General features: G+C 40.9%; 2 non-coding genes and 1 pseudogene across 2 annotated transcripts; 1 reads left to right on the top strand and 2 right to left on the bottom strand.

Moving 5' to 3' along the window:
• Positions 1 to 10,369: 10,369 nt before the first annotated feature.
• TRNAQ-CUG lies at positions 10,370 to 10,441 on the bottom strand. The gene has a single exon. It is a non-coding gene; the product is annotated as a tRNA-Gln (tRNA).
• Positions 10,442 to 13,899: 3,458 nt separating this feature from the next.
• Positions 13,900 to 13,971, bottom strand: TRNAQ-UUG. The gene has a single exon. It is a non-coding gene; the product is annotated as a tRNA-Gln (tRNA).
• Positions 13,972 to 18,193: 4,222 nt separating this feature from the next.
• Positions 18,194 to 18,433, top strand: LOC105805626 (annotated as a pseudogene).
• The last annotated feature ends 289 nt before the right edge of the window (positions 18,434 to 18,722 follow it).

Below are 18,722 nucleotides of genomic sequence, written 5' to 3'. Positions count from 1 at the left end.
AAATATGAGAAAGAGTAGAACTGAAGTACATCTAGAAACAAGATACTTCTAAGAAATTGTGTGAACATTACTGACCCCATGATGAAGACCACCTACTAGAAGGACCATTGGCCACTCTGCATGAACACCACAGGAGGGTCTTCAGGTTTGATTTATAATCAAACTCATAGAAACAACTGACACCTGTATTGGTTTGCTCAGGCTGCCATAACAAAATACCACAGACTAGGTGGCTTAAGCAATGGAAATTTATTTTCTCATAGTTCTGGAAGCTAGAAGTCCAAGATCAAGGTATCACAGGTTTAGTTTCTCTTGACTTCTCTCCTTGGCTTGCAGACAGCCACTTATTGCTTCATCCTCACAAGGCCTTTCTTCTGGGCTCATGCATCCTGGGTGTCTGTCTGTCTCTGTCTCTATCTCTGTCTCTCTCTTTCTCTTTCTCTTTCTCTCTCTCTGTCCCCCTGTTCCCTCCCTCCCTCTCTCTTTCTGCCTCCTCTCTCCTTCCCTTCCTCCCTCCTTCCCTCTCTCTCTCTCCTCTCTCTCTCTGTCTCTCTCTCCTTAAATAGACACTAGTCCTATTGGACTGGGGCCTCACGTTTATGACCTACTTCAACCTATTTAAGATAGGGCTTAAAGGCCCTATCTCCAAATACTGTCACTTTAAGGGTTAGGGCTTTGGCATATGAATTTTGTGGATACAATTCAGTCCATGACAATGCCCCATCCCTAAGTTTACTTAGTTTTAAAACAGATATGACAGGCAACACAACATGAGCAGGTCTCCTGACTGCGGTGCAGCTTCTAGATGCTTAAGATAATGAAAACCTAATTGAGCTTCTCTGCATCGGTTCAAACCTGCTGGCTACAATTTGCCCTGCATTTTGACAAACTGGAATCGCTCATTGGGCAATTTCAGCCTCCCTCCTGGCCTAGTCTCGTGGTGCAGACAGATAGCAGTCCTTAACCAACCTCATCCTTGTTATGGTATGGAGTGCGAGAAAGACCACCTTGAGACTGAATTGAGCCAAATTGTGAGTCTTTATTAGCTGGCCAGCGACCACCCCTGCCTGCCCTGTCTGGATACAGGTACAGAGAACGGTGGGTAGTCAAAAAAACAAGGAGTCTTTATACTATTTTTAGTCAGGGCTACCTGACATTGGGCACAGAGGAGTGGAATAAGGGCGGGAAGTAGAACAAAGAACAGAAGCAAGAAAGTTACATCATGCATTCCTTAACTGTTGGGCCCGGGACCTGCCTCGGGCCCCTATTCGGCTACGTGACTTGATTAGATTCTTTTAGCAAGCGGGTTTACAGAAGCAAATAGCATCCGTTAGATTAGAACAAATTTCCCCAGGATTGGGTAATCACAGCAACATTTTCAGTTACAAGTTAATGGTTTTGTCCTTCAGTCTGCAAAGTACAGATTTTCCATTAAAGGCAAAGTTACAAAGTATAAGCTTTGTCATATGGAGACGAGTGTGAGAATAGTTAAGTACAGCTAGGTCCTAACAATCCTGGTCTCTTGACTTGTAGAAACTTCGCTGAGGGCAGGAGGATCTCACTCGTGATGTACCGATAAAAGTAGCCACCAAAGGTTTAAGTGAGAGTCACCTTTCAAAGCCCTGTTTCCAAACAACTATTCCAGCAAACAGAAACCTGCAGGCTAGTCACCAGCTCGTTACCCGCGGTCTCCACCAGGCGGCGCGCCCCAAGCAGCCGGACGCCGCCTCCCGCGGCAGCGTTTCTCTGCGCAAACTCAGCGGGGCCTGCCCGCCAGGCCATGCAGGCCCGCGCCGGCCGCGAAACACAGGCAGGTGCCACACTGCTCGCTGCGTGCGTCCAGCCGAATCTGACTGCTTGGAAGAGAGTTTTGCCCGCCACTACAGCGCTGAGGAAATCGCCCAAGCTCTTTCCTAAATTTCTCTTGGGAAAAGTCACCCCGAACCTCTAATGAAGCAGCTAAGACTGATTTGTAGTTTCATAACCGGCAGGTCCCCACATGAGCCCGGGGAAAAGGACGTGTGAGGCGGTGGCGGAGAAACACCCCTGGGTCCATTTTGGGATTCTCACTGGGCGTCTTTCTTGATGGTGGGATGGGAACTCGGGGCCCTGCTTTCATTCCAGATCTGGGAAACTGATTCTCTCTCCCCCAACCCTCCACACCAAATCCGCCCATTTCTTCGTCACTCTTTTTGACAGATGTCCTATAGCACAAAAATTCTTCCCAGACTTGTTCAAACACTTATGTTTCCCGCAAATACTAGCTTCTTCCTGAAGTAATTTCTCTAAAATTCTTCCTTTACCTTTTAAAATGAAGTAGCATTCTGATTAACATAGACGCGAAATTGAAACACGCAGGTGAAAGATCTCAGATATATGCATCAATCTCTTCCCCTGCAAGACAAAGACAGCCTCATCACATTTAATTGAGTTGAGCGGGAAGTGAGGTAACCTCTGCCTTATCGCATGGCAAACGATCAGTCTCCTCCTCCTACTGCCTCACTGGTTTTCCATTAGAGAGTGGAGGGCCAGGCGCCACGGCCCTAATCTCCTTTGAGAGGAAAAGAGGAAACACCTTGGTGGAGGGGAGGGGAGAGAAGAGGCCTGGGTTTTGAGTTTAAAAACGTTTTTCCGCTCAGATTCTTGTCTGAAGGAGGTTGGGATCAGGCACCTGGTTGGCAGCTCCTGAGTCTAGTGCTAGAGAGCTGGGCAAACAGGGAAGGTGATAAATCTCATCCCTCTAGGGTAAGTGGCAGTTCCTTGCTGTGATGGTTAATGTCCAGGATTCCAAATCTAGTGGTGTCAGATCTAGTCCTGATGGGACCTGGTTCAGTTTTGCTCAGGTTCCATTTTGTCCACATGAATCATTCCAGCTCCTGTTCTGGAACATCTTCCTAATGACAATACATCTGTGTCAGTGTCTCTTTTCCTTTAGAGAAGGAAAAGAGAAAACTCAAACGGAATTGCTGGAAAGTAATGACCACCAACCCCATGCCTGGGATTAGAAAAACAAGACTTCTTAACGAAGACAGAGAAACCCAAAAAAGACTGGAAAGGTAGTTGGTGAAAAGAGCAAGAGAAAAGCTGTGGAAATGACTTTGCCAACAGAGCACAGAATAAAAGAGTATCAGAGATCTCTGTCCAGGCCATTGGTCTGAGAGAACACACATTGCTGAAGATGAGAGAAAGCTGTCCACAGACATGACCCCAAAGGAACAGGATAGAAAGTCCCTTTTCGGGAATCCAAGGTCAGAGACCTGTGAGGGTAGACTAGGTGCCCGGGAAGCTGCAAATGGCATTAGATCAGTAAGCGGAAATGCTTCTAGTGTTGTGAAAGAAATTTTCCTGGGGAAGGGAAAACAGAATGAACTGGTTAATATACATCCTACCTAAGGAGAGTAAGTTTGACTTCATGCCTTCCTCGATTCTCTCTAAACAAGGGCTTCTGAGGGCTTTGCTCCACTTGCTATGGAGTTTCTCCTCTCAGCTCAAAGCAGCCCTTGAAGAGAACATGTCAGTTTGAAGCGTCTTTGGCATATGGGGAAAGCACAACTTGCAATTTGGAGGAAGCTGCTGGGGTCATGTTGTTCTGGAGGCAGTCAATTTTAGAGAGCCCGAGAGAGGAGAGGGGAACGCTGAGGAAGAAAGAGCAAAAGAAAAATAGAAAGGCACAAAATATTTATTCTGACAGAATCGCTGATCATTTACAGGATAAAAAAGAAGAGTTGTGACTATGTGCCACAAGCAGAATGGTGCAGCGGGAGCGTGCTGGGCCCATAACCCAGAGGTCGACTGATCGTAAACCTTCCTCTGCTATCGAGATTTTTGAATTACTTTCCGCAGTCGCAGGGAGAAGATAGCTTCCGAAGATTGTATTTGATGATCTCCTAAAATGCCTATCTGAGTCTTCTCCTTTCTCCGAATGACTCCATTCTCATTCATTTCCAATGAGAGGCACATCTTACTTGGAAAGAGGAGGGACAATTTCCACATTTACTTCCCACAAATTAGCCTTCCATCTTCCAATGAATAGAAAATACACTAAAGTAGAATATGATTTTCCATTCTTTTGCACTCAAAGGAAAAACAGTTACTGACTTTTGCTTGAAGCCATTGGTTACTCTAAATCTATATTGCCTTTTACTCCTATGGGAGTCTCCTGCTCTTTTCACTCTTCTTTTCATTCCTGATTCCTGTGCATGATTTATTAAATTCGTTTCATGTGCTGTGAATTCTTCTCCAAAGCAATTAATGTTACAATGGCCAGGAAAACATATTTTATATCCTCTTCCCTCCATACTTATGTAAACTAGATTCATGCGATGTTATGAGAAAAAAAAAAAAAAGAAGTAAAGAAGTTAAAATGTGAAAGGTAGAAACCATTGGAATACATTAAAATAAAACATTTTGTGCATCAAAATTCCACGCACAAACTCAAGAGAAAAATAGAAGTCTTAGTGATATATTTACAAAAGAAATTGAGAGAAAATTACTAATCAAAATACTTTTTAATGAGTGCCTATAGTATGAGAAGAAAATATAAACTCCCCTAAACAGTGGGAATTTGCAGAACAAAATATTAAAAGGAAAAAATATTAATAAAAATGTGCATGTGATGGGCCTGTTTTGTTCCTTTGCTGGTGAAGATGTTCTTGTTTGAAGGTCCCTGAGATTGCTAATCTTCAAGTTATTTTGCTTGCTTACTCTCTAAAACCATTTTAACTAACTTTACATGTCCAGGCATAGGAGACTGCTTGAATAAACTGTGACACATGGACTCAAAGAAGAAGTGCTATGCAGCTACAAAAAAACATATGTATATTGTTAAATGAAAAAAAAGTGCAGATAAGTATTATAGTATGTTACTTCTTTTTTCAAGGAAGAAAAGGAATTAGGAAAACATACACATATCTGTTTTTCTTTCTGAAAATAAAACATAGCAAAGATAAACCAGAAAACAGTAAATTTGGTTACCTAAAAGGGTGGTAAGAGTTTTGGGGGAAATGGAGAACAAGGGATATGGGAAGGACACTTCTCTGAGTACACTTTTTGGTATATCTTTAGCTTTTGAAAGCATGGGAATGTTCTACATTTTCAAAAATTAATATTAAATCAATAAGAATGAGAAGCAGTGGGGGAAAAAACCCTAAAACTGACAGAAAACCAAGGCAAATGAACTTTATTCTATTTCCTATCATGACTACATGGAAAGGAAAAGAACATAATTTGTGAGCAAAGCATTTGACCATACACTCCTTCACTGTTGGCCAAGGGGATGAAGATGGCTGGGGAAGAGGGGAAGAACTGCAAACAAATCTTTAACTCTTTTTTTTTTTTTTAACTATTTTTATTGGAAATTTTTGGTAATGGATGGGTAAAGCAATTCTGAAACTATTGTAGGTGTATTATAGGATAAAGCAAGGGAGTAAATATGTCAATATTGTTGGAGGTAGGGGTTTCGGTGTGGAGGAAGGGACACATACAAATACAGAATGGGAGAATGCAAGAAAGAATCCTACAGAGATGGATTGAAGTTGAAGGTGTGAGTGTGAACTCATGATTTCTAAAATATGTATATGTATGTGTATGGGCATGTATATGTGCACATGTATGTATATATTGGCACATGTGCAAGTATATGCAACTATGTGTGTATACATGCACATGCATTTCCTAGGTCTTTCCATTAAAAGGACCAAGAAACAGACATCGTAGAAGCCATACGTACACTAAGCCCCTTAATATTGCTCTCCAATACTGTTCCTCACTGAAAGGAAACAGGGCTTCTCTGAGAAATGATTGAATTTTGGCCTGGGGCAGGGTAGATGCAAGTCAAGCCTGAAACAACTTGTTATGCCAGAAAGTAAGAAGGTGCTCATGATGGTGGCATGTTACAAGGACCTGTAAGCCAACATGAAGGGGCTCTCCCTTGTTAAATATGGGTGAATTTGAACACCAAGATAATTAAGGACAACAATGAATTATGAGCAATTGGGGAAAAAAGATTCCATGAGTCCATATCAATGATAGATATTTAAGTAAATGGAGAAAAAGGAGGACTCTTGCTTAAAGGAGAATGTTGAGTGCAGACTGGTAAATAAGCAGAGAAGTCTCCAGGGAGCCCTTTACACTTTGTCGGTGCTGCCCTAGCCTGCCACATCTCCACCCTCAGTCCTCACACTTGTCTTCCAAGCACTAGCTATGGTGAAATTCTTTTCTCCCCAAGCTCCACATTCTCATTCTTCTCATTTTTTACCCACAATACTCTTTAGCCTTCTCCTCTGCCCTCACTTCACCTGCCTCAGATCCCACTTAGACTTTACAGCCCTTCTTCATGAGCCTTCCCTGGCTTCCTTTGGCTTAGCTGCCCCATCTGTTTCCTTAGCACCCAAATTGCTTTTATCATATCACCACATATTTTAGTTGCTTGTTTAATAATATCTCTCTCCTACCCTCTAGCAAGCCTCCCCACCAGGGTAGGGACTAATCCTGAAGCCTCGTTCTCCTTAGAGTCCCCACTGCCTAACACAGTCCCTGTGTCAGGATAAAAGTTCATAAACACTTGCTGGGAGCATAACCTTTAATTTACTCTGTTTTGATTTTCACCAGAACCCAGGATACCTCTGTTTCACCTTTTGTCCCAAGTCTGTCTGCTCTGGTTGTCCCTAAATTTCTTCCTGTCATTCTTCCTTCTTTACAATTCCAAGTCTGCTTGCTTTTTAAGGGCACATGTCACATGTTTAACTATAATTAAAACTGAAGCGCTGTGAAGCCACTGAAAGAGAGGGACCTCTTTGCATGGTGGGGATTGAATTCATCTTGAACAAAAAGATTCCAGTTCACTGTATTCTTGGCCAGTGGCCTCTGGAGAAAGAGATCCACACTTGTCCTGTGCTTAGTAGTGTACGTGTAGCTGTTCATTGCAGAGGCCTCATCCTCTGCTTCAGTGGAAGGAGTTACTAAAAGTTTGTGGAAATGAATGGAACATTTTGAGACCTCACCCACAGTAAGAAAAGATTTATACTACTGAACTTGCTCACCATTTGCCAGCATTACCCAGGTTCCACAAAGGAGGGCTTGTCTTCTGAGAGAACTTGACTCCTTTCTACTTCTCAGAAAGACTTTGTTCCACTGCCCTCATTGCTGCTTTGCTCGTGGTTAAGACTAGCAAGGGGCTGGAAGGGTACACAGCCCTAGTGGTGCAAGTAGGTAGTCTCTCTGCAAGCTGTTGCTTGCCAAATTGCAGGGCACATGTTCTTGAGCAGGCTGCATTTGGGAAACTGACTTTTACTTCCCCAGGTCACACCAGCTGGGATGATTTTCACCTTTGGTGTTGGAAAAGATTTTTCGTAGCTTGGTGGCAGCAGACAAGAAGTATAATGGGATACTCCCAAGTATGAAATCTTCCCATTTGTTAGGATCATTTCCTTGCTGCCTCTAGGGTTTGACAGTGGAATTCCAGGAGGAGAATTTTCACCCTCTCCTGTTTCTTACCCCTATGGTGCAGGTCATGAACAGTTCTTAACAACTCTGGGTCTGGGTTTGATCTGCAGAGGAACTCAATGAAGGGAGAACATTCCCACCTGTGCTGTTCAGATGAAGACAAAATCAAAGACTTTTTCAAGCTTGTGTTTCTATTTGGGGCAAACCCCACACAGAAAGCCTAAAATTTGCAAGGAGCTTTGTTTTTGCCCATTAACCTGAGTCTAGCAGGTGGTGAGCCTTTGTGCAAGCAAACTACATCCCCCAGCACCCAGGCTTTTGTTTTTGTTTTTAATGATTGAGCAGAAAAAGATAAAATCAGGAAAAGCTCTCCCTTTAGGAAATAAATCAGTTTATAAGTAAATGTAAACCATGATGCAACCTCCGAGGACCTAAAAGCTTTTTAAAAAATCAGTTATGATGGTATCAGTTCCATTTGAATGCTTAAAAGAAAATGAAATTTAGGACCTAGGAAACTCGTTGAAGAGTGATTAAAAACTACTCTTGTTGAAATAGCAGTCCCACATAAAGTTAATTTGATTGAGCTGTTCTTTCACCAGTGATAATTTTTTTTCTGCTGCATTTGCTTGTGATTCATTGTAAAATTAGAGGAATTACCTTGTTGTCAAATTGTTTTCTGTAGAGACAGTTTTACCAGTCAGGATCACAGAGGTTTCTAAATGGCACCAAGGTTTCTAAAATGAATTGGTAGTGAAAACAGTGGTGGTTATTTATTAATTGTACTTTTTGTCATCACTTCAGATGTATCACAGCTTAGAATGAAATTTCTCCACATAAATTCTTTGATTCATACATATTATAAACACATCTGTGTAAATTCAGGATTTGAAACTTCCATTCAGTCTGTAGGTCTCTTACTGCAACCAGTTATAAACAAGGTTGGTGTGATTAAAGTGCTTTTTGACAGTTTCAAACCTTAAGTACAGCCCTTCAATTTATCTTAAAAACAGCACAGAGACAATACTTTGTTATTGGTTTACTTTGCATATAGGCAGGAAAGAGAATAATAATAAAAATAAAAACTGAGCTAGTGGATGAAATAAAAAAGGAAAGGGGAATAGTGTAAGAGAGAAAAAGAGAAAAATGGGGGGGGTTCAGCCTGCCCTTGAGGTGTGAATTATGAAAATCAAAAGATGGCCTTCAGAGATTGATCCTCGTTTTCATTTATGCAAACTATGAGTTTTATTTGAGATATTTATTCCGAATATCTCAAACAAATGCTGAAGCCCTTTTATAACCTATTGTCATTTTCTGGATCCTTCAAAGCCTGCAGGGTTCACCAAGGAAACTATACTGTGCTTAATGGAACCAACATCTTTACTATGAGTAAGGTAATTAAACAGAGGTCCAAAGGACTGGAATCCGGCTCCTGAGATCTCTGTACTCCAGGCTACTGGTTCATATGTGTGCTCATTAGCTGCCTAATTGGTTCTTAGTTCTTTACTAGAAGCCAGAAATTACAAAATGAAATGTTTAAATTTCCAGCCTCTTCCTCTTTATCTCCTTATTCCTCTGTGCCTAAAAATGTCAACTACCATAAGGGAAGAAGGCTCTGGGGAAGTAAAATGTATTAAGAGAAAATCTAATCAAAAGATCTTAGCATTGTTATAAGTATATATAGAGGGAAATGGATAAATTAAATGTACACAAGGATACATGAGAATTAACATATCACAAAGTTAATATTTCATTTCAGTGGGCAAAGGTGATTTTAAAATATATTGTGATGACACAAATAACTTTGCCTATGCAAGGAAACAAAGACAGACCCCTCAACTGTGTAAGAAATCAAGCTACAGGTAGATTAGTGATTTTAATATGAAACATAAAATAACAAAACGTAGTTGAAATTAATAAGAGAACTCAGAAGAAAAAATACTGACTTGGAAACTGTTACAAAAGACATATTTGAGCAAAAAATCTTAATAAAAATATGCTTCAATGCTTACAAAATCATAATAAAAATACAAACCATTTTAAAGCAAATGTACACAAATGGGAAATTCATGGAAGAGAAAAAAACCACTTGAAGAATAGAAATGAAAGAGTTTCAGCATGAGATGATGAGGAGGGACTTGCTTTTTTCTATTATTTTATTGTTTTAATCAAGAACAGCATCTTCAAGCTATTTTAATCCCTTAGAATCTTCAAGAATTGTAACAATATTTATGTGCTCTCATGTATTGTTTTCCAGTGGTCTTCTAAAATGTCTCTTCATAAATTTAAATCATTCCAAAGAATGTAATTGCCAGCATCTGGTAAAATGTGAACGTTAGAAGAGTCTGGCTGATCAATGAATTTTGTCCATTGGAACCTAAAAACTAAAAATTCGATATGCACTAGAATCCTTTAAAAATATACTTGGCATAGTTTTATTTAACAGTCAAAAAAATGTACACGAATCCTTTTTCTCTTTTTCAAAGGTATTCCATATCTGCCACAGAATTTTATCCCGCTATGTTACATGTTTATTCTTAAAGGCTGTGACTGATCACCCTATCATATACCACTCTGAAATAGAAAAATACATAAAAGTTGAGAGATGAATTTTAGTTATTACCAGTAATTCTCTATATTTTAAGTGTTTTTCTCTGGTTTCAGTTGTTTTTAAATTTAATAGTAGTATGCAATCAATAAAAAGAAGAAAATATCTAATTTTTGATAAATACTTATACAGTATATGAAAAATAAAATTGTGTTGAAAATATATCACTTAAGGTAGGGGATAGGTCTTTCCCCTGACATTTAGCTTATGTACCTGTGAATAAAAACTTCTCCAGGGTGGAATGAAAAAGAGATGAATAAATAGCAGAGTAATCAGAAGTTTGTGGAGAGGTCATAGGAATCAAACTAAAAACCTAGCTTAAGGTCCCACCAAGAGTTGAACTCGGATCACTGGATTCAGAGTCCAAAATGCTGACCACTACACCACGGGACCTCTCACCTGTTTCACTTCCCTAAATATTTTGATGACCTATTTCTTCCTCCCTAAATGCCCTGATTTGCTGGACAGGTAAATTCACATTCTGGTTTTCTTCTATACGAATAAGTCATGGATGCTTACCTGGTATACCTGCACCCAACATCCTTTATACTAGAGTCTCAATTTAGGAAACCATTGACTTTTAATTTCAGAATCCCTCCCAAGCCTTTCCTTCTAAGTGGTTCAGAAACTTGATGCGCCTGCCTCTATTTCTAAACTGGAAAAAAAAAAAAAATGAAGTCTTTGACCAAAACTGAGCCCTAATCGTGTGTCAGGTTTTGTGACAAGCGTTTTGTATTGTTACCTCACCTAAGGCTCACAACAACCCTGTGGGATGGGGACCGTTGGCGCTATTTTACAGGTGAGGAACGTGTGAGAGACCTGAGATCTTTCACTCCGTTTCGTTATCAGATCCTACTGCTTTCATAACAACCGCCGTTTACTAGGGTGGTATCTGGCGCTTTGAAGACGCGTATCGAAGGGTTTAGCAAAGTCACAGGAGAGACGTTGATGTTTACGGAAAACTGAAAACAAGTGTACTTGGACGACGAGGCGGGAGGAAGATCCCAGCAGCCCCGGGAGCAACCCAGGGGGCGAAGAGGAGGGGAAAGGAAGGACCGCGGGAGTGTCCCAGGACAGCGCGCAGCCCCGCGGTCCTACTGCTCATTCACCAGAGAGTCCACGGGCGAGACTCCAAAATGGCCATAAAAAAGATTCCCGCATACATAGGAGCCCATACTGTGAGAATGTCCCCTTTCTTCCTCGCACTCTCCAGCTTTCTGTGACGTTCTCTGGATGTTCTGAGTCGCGTCCTACCTTCCCAGCACCTTCACGAACTACTCCCGCTGGCTTTTAGTTGCCTGGAAGCGAGACAATATTCAGCACAAATGTAGAAGCGAGAGCTTCAGCAATTTCCTTAGTGATAGAAAGGAGTCCAGCTCTGCTCCAAGTAGTTTAGCGGGATTCGGTGCCTGTCCAGCAAGAGGGTGCTTAGTGGAAATTGAATTTCCAGGCTTCCTGGTTGTGGCTGTCTTCTAGGACGTCAGATTTTAAGAGAGGAAACTCGAGGACCGCGCGCGCCCTCTTGTGGATGTCAAAGAGCAATCCCCCTCCACCCCCAAACGGACGAACGACAAAACCACAACGCAGTAACTCTTCCTGTAGAAAACCGGCAAGAGGCTTCTTGTTGGATTCTTTTGCAACGGAACTTTTGCAAGTGGCTATCACTGGACAAAGTCTTTAAATTCAGTATTTTCTGGAAAGCTGGATTGGGAGTTTTTCTCAAACCTAGAACAGATCGAGCATGTTTAAGAACAGTCCCTTGTTTGCACGGAGGGAGTAGGAAACCCTCGGGAGAGAGGGTAAAAATCCTCCACGAGAGATTCCAAACTCCGATGGAGAAAAGGAAAAGGTCCTTAAAAAGGGGATGATTTCTGACCTGCGCTGGGAAAGCCCCGTAGATTTCTTGCCGCCGAACATAATCAGCCAGTCCCCAATACACTAGTTCAATCACATTTTCCAATGCCAAAGAGGGAAATAGTTCCAATGGCCTTGTCCTTGAGGAGGTTCCTGATAGGTTTACAAAGGTGCATCAAGTGCAGAACGATGCCCCTGACTTCAGCAGTGGCTCCGGATTAGCAGAGAGAATACATCCGTGCTTCTCCAGGGCCATATCCTACGCGCCAGCTCCCTACCGACCATGGAAAGAGTAAGTGCGGGCTTCAGAGGCCACGTCTCCTTCCTGCTCCCTTAGGAAGGATACAGGAGCACCTTCAGCTTAAATCCTTGCTTACTGTGCAGCAATAAAAAATCTTCAAATTAATCACAAATGTGTAATTAGTGCCTTCCAGGGGCTAAGCCCGTGACAGGTCCTGGACTCCCTATAACCAATAGGTAACCAAAACTAGGCCCGAAGTGACTTCCAGGACCACTGGCCAAGAATGTAGTGAAAGGAGCCTTTCTTGTGAAGTGAATTCTCATCCAAAATGTGAAGAATGTAGTGATCCGATCACACACCTCCCTTTCCCCCCTTTACCTACTGACTGGGTGGCATCATTAAGACAGAGTCATGGTTGAAATTCACCTCCAGAGTGGATGTAGACTTGGGATCAGTGAAGGAAAAAATGAAAAGAAATTTGAGAAGAAGCAACGCAGAAAGATTTGGAACAAAACATGGACATGAACTATCCCAGGTTCTGGAACGATCAAACCAGATTAGATGAAAGTTCATGACTCAGCAAGTATTTTTGAACTAACATGAGCCAGGTCGGACTGAGAACGGAAAGGCAAACAGGGCCACAGGACTGGTCCCTCCCCTAGGAGAACTAGCTGTCTAGAGCAGGAAGGAGAGCTTATTAAACAAGCAATTAAAATATGAGGTGGTGTGGGAAGGGGATTTAGAGTGCTGAGGAGATATAGATGGGGCACCTGAGCCCAGATAAAGGGAGGCCAGGGAAGGACTCAGTAAGAAGGTCTGGAATGTCTAAGTTAATACTTGAGGAATGAGTAAAGAACTAGCCCTCGTAACATGAGGGTAGAGGGGAGGACAAAAATGTTTTGCAGGTAGAAAATGAGAAGAGAGGGGGAAAAGAATAAAGGAATTGAAATAATGTTACCGTGGCTGGTGACTAGAAGCTAATTCTGGGCTATGTGTGCTGCAGGTATGGTGACAAATGAGGCTGGAGATGTGTGCAGGTTAGGACAGCAATCATTACAATGTAAAAAAGCTGCCTCAAGCAAAGGGGAATGGACTTGTGTGAGAATCTCTAAGGTGACAGCAAGGGCTGCACATTCATGGGTTGCTACCAGCAGTTTGAAGAACAGTACCATATGTATCAGCTTAATCAAAGTGCAGAGGCTTTACCAAAAATAAGTCTAAGAAAGAACCTAACAAATTTGCAGCTATTATAGGACAGTGTGGCCTGACCATTGTGCTCCTCCTATCCGGGCTGGAATCCCGTTCTCATTCAGAGCATTCCATGAAAAAGAATAAAACAGAATCACTCCAAGTTTATCGCCTTCAAATAAAATAGATCTTCTCAGTTTAGACACCTTTTTCCAGTCATAGAGTAACGTGGCCATTCTTTTAAAAACAGATATTTCTATTGTATGCACACACATATTCCTTTCTAGGCATTAAGCCGAGGGGAGACACCTGAGAGACACGCCCCTCTCCATCCGCATCTGGACACAGGTCACAGGATGAAGACTTGCAGTGATGATTTCTGTATATGGGCTTGCTTCAGTAGGTGGGCTCAACTTCTGAGGACTGACAAAGATATTACTGCTAGTCAGATACTAGGACGTGTGATGGGCTGGATTGCAATGAAACACCCTAGTTTTAAGAGACGAAATTGCAGAGAGAGGTTAGATTAAAAAAAAAAAAAATTTTAAAAACAAAGCAAAACCTAAGCAGGTCCCACCGAGATTTGAACTCGGATCGCTGGATTCAAAGTCCAGAGTGCTAACCATTACACCATGGGGCCAACTAACAAATACCTTTTGCAAGTTTCTTTCTCATATATTCATTCCAGAAGCACTAGTTCAATTGTTACATTTTACAACAGTGGTTTTCAATAAAATTGTACTGCTCTCTTCAGGGGTATTTTGAAAATGCGTGGATGTTTTGGTTGTTTCAATGACTGGGGCACAACTGGCTTTCATAGGTCAGAACCAGAAATCCTGGCAGTCCTGTAATGCTCAAGACAAAACTGTATAAAGAATTAGGAATGCACAACTTTTGCAAAATGATCTTGCATGGTTCATCTGGATTTTCTGGAGCCTTTTCTAACAGTGAGATCTCTGCTCCCACCCTTGTTTCTACCCTCCCACTGAATCATCCTGTCCCATACAATTGGCAATACTGTGTAGGACCTCGTTAGGATTTTGACGTTTATTCTGACATGGAAAGTCACAGCTTTCGGGCGCATATCGCAGGAGACTCACCTTTTGGAATCCTGAGCTGTCACATGACAAGTCTGATCACTCTGAGGCCACCGATTATTAGGAAGCTCAGACCACATGTAGGTCCATCTGGTCTACATGTCCCAGCCCACGGCCAGCATCAATTGCCAGATATGTGAATGAAGAAGCCTCCAGATGATTCCAGCCCTCAAAGACTATCCCAAGAATCACCCCAAACCAGAGAATTTCCACCTGAAGCTCCAGACATCTTGGAGCAGAGACAGACAGCGATCTGTCCTAATTCCTAAACATAGAATCCATGAACATGACATGTTTGTTTTATGGCATTAAGTTTTGAGCTAGCTTGTTATGCAGTAATAATAACTCGAACAATTCCAGAAACAGGAGTTTGACCTATCTACTCTCTCAGTGTTGCCCAATAAGACTGTTCTCATTTTTTTTTTTTTTTTTGCGACCATAAATAAAACTTTAGTAAACATCAGCCTTCATGTCTCCTTATGGGCATATTGAAGAAATTGTTATATGGCTTAAAAAATGATGTCTGTTATCAAAATTGTTGGCTCTGGGATTTTGCAAGAGTGGGATAAAATGTGAAAAAGTAAAAATCATTAAGGTAGATGATTAGGGAAAAGAAACCCCCCCAAAAGACACCAAATGCTATGTACTGTTATTATACCAAGCAGTAATAAGACATTTGTTGGCATGTCATTCACTCAGTGTGCATTCCAGGTGCTGGTCTTGGTGCTGGGGGTACAACTGAGGACAAGACTCCTTTGTTAGAATTCGTCCCTTTAGGGATAGATTGACAAGAATATCATTTGCTTTTCTAGATCTAGATCCTAGCAGAGACAGGGCCATCTTCTCTTTCTTATTTTGCAGTGCAGTTTTTCAGCAGCTATTTAGAAAACTTGCAGATTTTCAAGGATCTATGCAGGAATTAAATTGGACTAAGAGAAAAAGAGGCAGACAAATGAGGCTCAAAACTTCTTACTCCGTGGATCCCTTTGCTCCAAGCACAATGGCTTCTCTTGCTGCTCCTAGGACAAGCTAAGCAGGGGCCTGCCTCTGGGACTTCACACTCATTGCTCCTTCTGCCTGGAATAGCTTCCCCCACATAGCAACACTCTCTCACTACTTTATTCCAATGACACCTCATTGAGACCTCATTTGTATACCCTTCTTAACATTGGAATCCTCAACTGCCTGTCTCCCTTCTTGCTGTATTTTTATCCAAATCACTTATCAAGGTGATGACATATTATGGAATCTAATAACTTATTTTTTACAGTCTGGCTCATTTTCCACTTCAAAGTACCATAAAAACAGGAACTTTAGCAGGTTGTTTTCACTGTGTATCCTTGATGCTAGAATACTGTCTGCTATATATAAAGTGTTCAATATTTTATGATTAAATAAATGAATTTCCTTTAAGCTAACTGACTAGGTCATACAGAGGCAAAATTACTGGCTCTACAATCATTTTCTTGACTTATAAATGGAATTTGTGATAATTTCTATATTATTCTTTTCTCCTTAATGCACAGTACATAATTATATCCCTGTTGCATATATTGTCTTATTTGATTTATACAACTTCCTGATAAAATTGGGCTAATTTCTACCCCTGTTTTGCTGATATAGAAACTGGTATAAAGTGTAATGAGTTTCACTGACTTGTCTGTGATCGCAGTGGCCAAAATGGCATTTGCCTCTTTGTGGTGACCTCACAAAAGTCATCCTCACTGAGGATGACTTTAGGTCTTTAGCTTTGTTTGTTATTTTTTTTTTTAAACCAAGAAACCAGGGTCTAAAAGTTCTAACTCCTACCTTCAGTGCATGGAGAGGAACAGGAAGATCTGTGAACCATAGAGTGGATGGTTATACTTATCTACTCAGTTAAGCCTGCAGGCCTTCTTGTCTCTTTTCCTTTCTTCCTGGAGCACAGTTCTTATAAACGGCAAAATCCTTTTTTAAAATTCTGAGCCTGTAGTCTTCTTGTCCACACAGGTATTGAAATTCCAGGTCAACACATTTGAGAGTTTGAACTATGCTAACTTCTCTAATATCTGAGTACATTTTGGGGGACTATCATCTGGGAATTCAGTATTATAGGCCTCAAATGGGGTTCTTTCCCAGAATTTGGAGAAAGAGTACAGAAATAGAACCTGGCCATAATATGAACAGAAATAAAATAGATGAGGCTGTTCATAGCTTCTTATGTTTCTCGGATATTAAGAAATCATCCAGTCACATGTAGAATGATATAAAATAAAGTGAAATTTCCATAATTTAATGACAGATATGTGCATGGAAATGTAGTTGGCATGCTTAGAATCTGGACAAAGGAAAACTAGTGTGATGACTGTCAATGAGCTCTAGCACAAAACCAGGAAAGAAAATTAGTTCATGCTAGATTGCAAGTGTGGCTGTTTAAGATACACATATACCAAGAGTAAAGAGAGTAAGGAGAGGTAAGTTATAACCACATTACAGAATTATGTTCCTTAGTAAAAAGGCTACTTCATTTACTTTCCTTCTTTGCTCTCTAAAGCACAATTTCTGATCAATAACTTGTAGTCAGTTCCAAGGCCAGACACATCTTCCACAATAATTAATACAGTGAATTCTAGTTTACTACTATTTCTTGTAAATTTTGTTACTGTGAATATATTCCTCAGATGTGAGCATCCTGATAAAGTCCCTGCTTGAAGCATTCCATTATAACAACGTAGGCTCATGGAAAGCTTGCAGAGGAAGGTAGGCTAGGGGAGAAGGTCAGCTTTGCAGGACCTTGCTTGCTATGGTCTGAAGGTTTCCTCCAAAATTCATGTGTTGGAAACTTAATCTCCAATGTAACAGTGTTGGGAGGTGAGGCCTTGGGGACATGTTTAGGTCACGAGGGCTCTGCCTTCATGAATGAATTAATGGTGTTATAAAAGGCTTGACAGAGGGAGGAAGTTTGTCCCTTTTGGCCCCTCTTTCCACCATGCGTTTACACAGCTTCTGCCCCCCCTCCCCGCCCACTTCCCCCAAGGACGCAGCCAATTCACAAGCAGAGAACCAGCCTTCACTAGGCAGGAAACCTGCGAAGACCTTGATCTTATACTCTTGGCCTCCAGAACTGTTAGAAAATAAATTTCTGTTCTTTATAAATTACCCAGCCTCAGATATTTTGTTATTGCAGCACAAATGGACATTGCTTAAGGGATTACAGCCTTAAATTCTACAGATTATTCAGCTATAGCTCATATCTCATAAATATGTCCCAAGACAGAATGAAGAGTAGGTTCTTATAGGCAAACATGAGGTTATAATGAAAGAAATCAATTTAGAAAAAACTTGCATAAAAGAAGTTGCAGAATGTACCTCCACTAAACATATGAAAATAACAACAAAAAAGAATACTCTTATTCTTGATAATAAGCCAATGTGTTCATCTTTAAGAAGAATCTCCTGGAGAGTGGAAGATAAAGGCCTCTTGAAGGATATTACATGCTCCCTATTCTCTTGTTATGAAATAAAATGTTCTTCAGCCTTTTTTCTATTTCTTCGTGTAAAATATGCATTCAGGCCTAGTCTTTCTTTTAATATTTACTAATAAAATTTCAGGACCTAGCCTTAAAAATAAAAGTCTATAATTAGCAAAATAATTTGCAAAAAAAAAAAAAAAAAAGTAAGGATATGTGTAAGGAGATGGTCCTTCTCCCCTGAAGCTACAGAATTACAATTCTCCTTTATAAAAGTAGTCAAAGGATGTGTGATCGGCCTCCCTCAGCCTCCGCCATGGCGAGCAGTGACGGCGCCCAAGGAGCGGCGACGGCGAACATGAATGCGGTAAGGGAGACCATGGACGTTCTGCTTGAGATTTCCAGAATTTTGAATACTGGCTTAGATATGGAAACTTAGTCTATTTGTGTACGGCTTTGTGAACAAGGAATTAACCCTAAAGCTTTCTCATCGGTTATTAAGGAGCTTCTCAAGGCTACTGAAGCACTAAGGGCTGCTGAAAATATGATAAGCTGACTTTTCTGGAGAAATTCTGATCAGATATGTCAAGATCTGCAAGAGGATTTGAAGATTGCTTTGTAGTCAAGAATGTACAATGAAATTACTGCATGCATCAGTGTAGAAAAATTTTCCTTTTTAAAAGAATTATAAAACCATAGCTTTATGAATCAGTGGAAAGTGGCTTACAGACAAGTGTCAGATGTGTTTACATCACAATCACATCTTACTCACTTATTTTTTTTTCACAGCTATAATGCTTTGGCATTGTTGTGTTCATATTTATGTATTCCTTATTTATAGCTCT

This window comes from Propithecus coquereli, unplaced genomic scaffold (genome assembly GCF_000956105.1).
Source record: "Propithecus coquereli isolate 6110/MARCELLA unplaced genomic scaffold, Pcoq_1.0 Scaffold131, whole genome shotgun sequence".
NCBI classification, from domain to species: Eukaryota; Metazoa; Chordata; class Mammalia; order Primates; family Indriidae; genus Propithecus; species Propithecus coquereli.
Note: the sequence above shows the minus strand (reverse complement) of the source record. Positions and strands in the feature narration are given on the sequence as shown.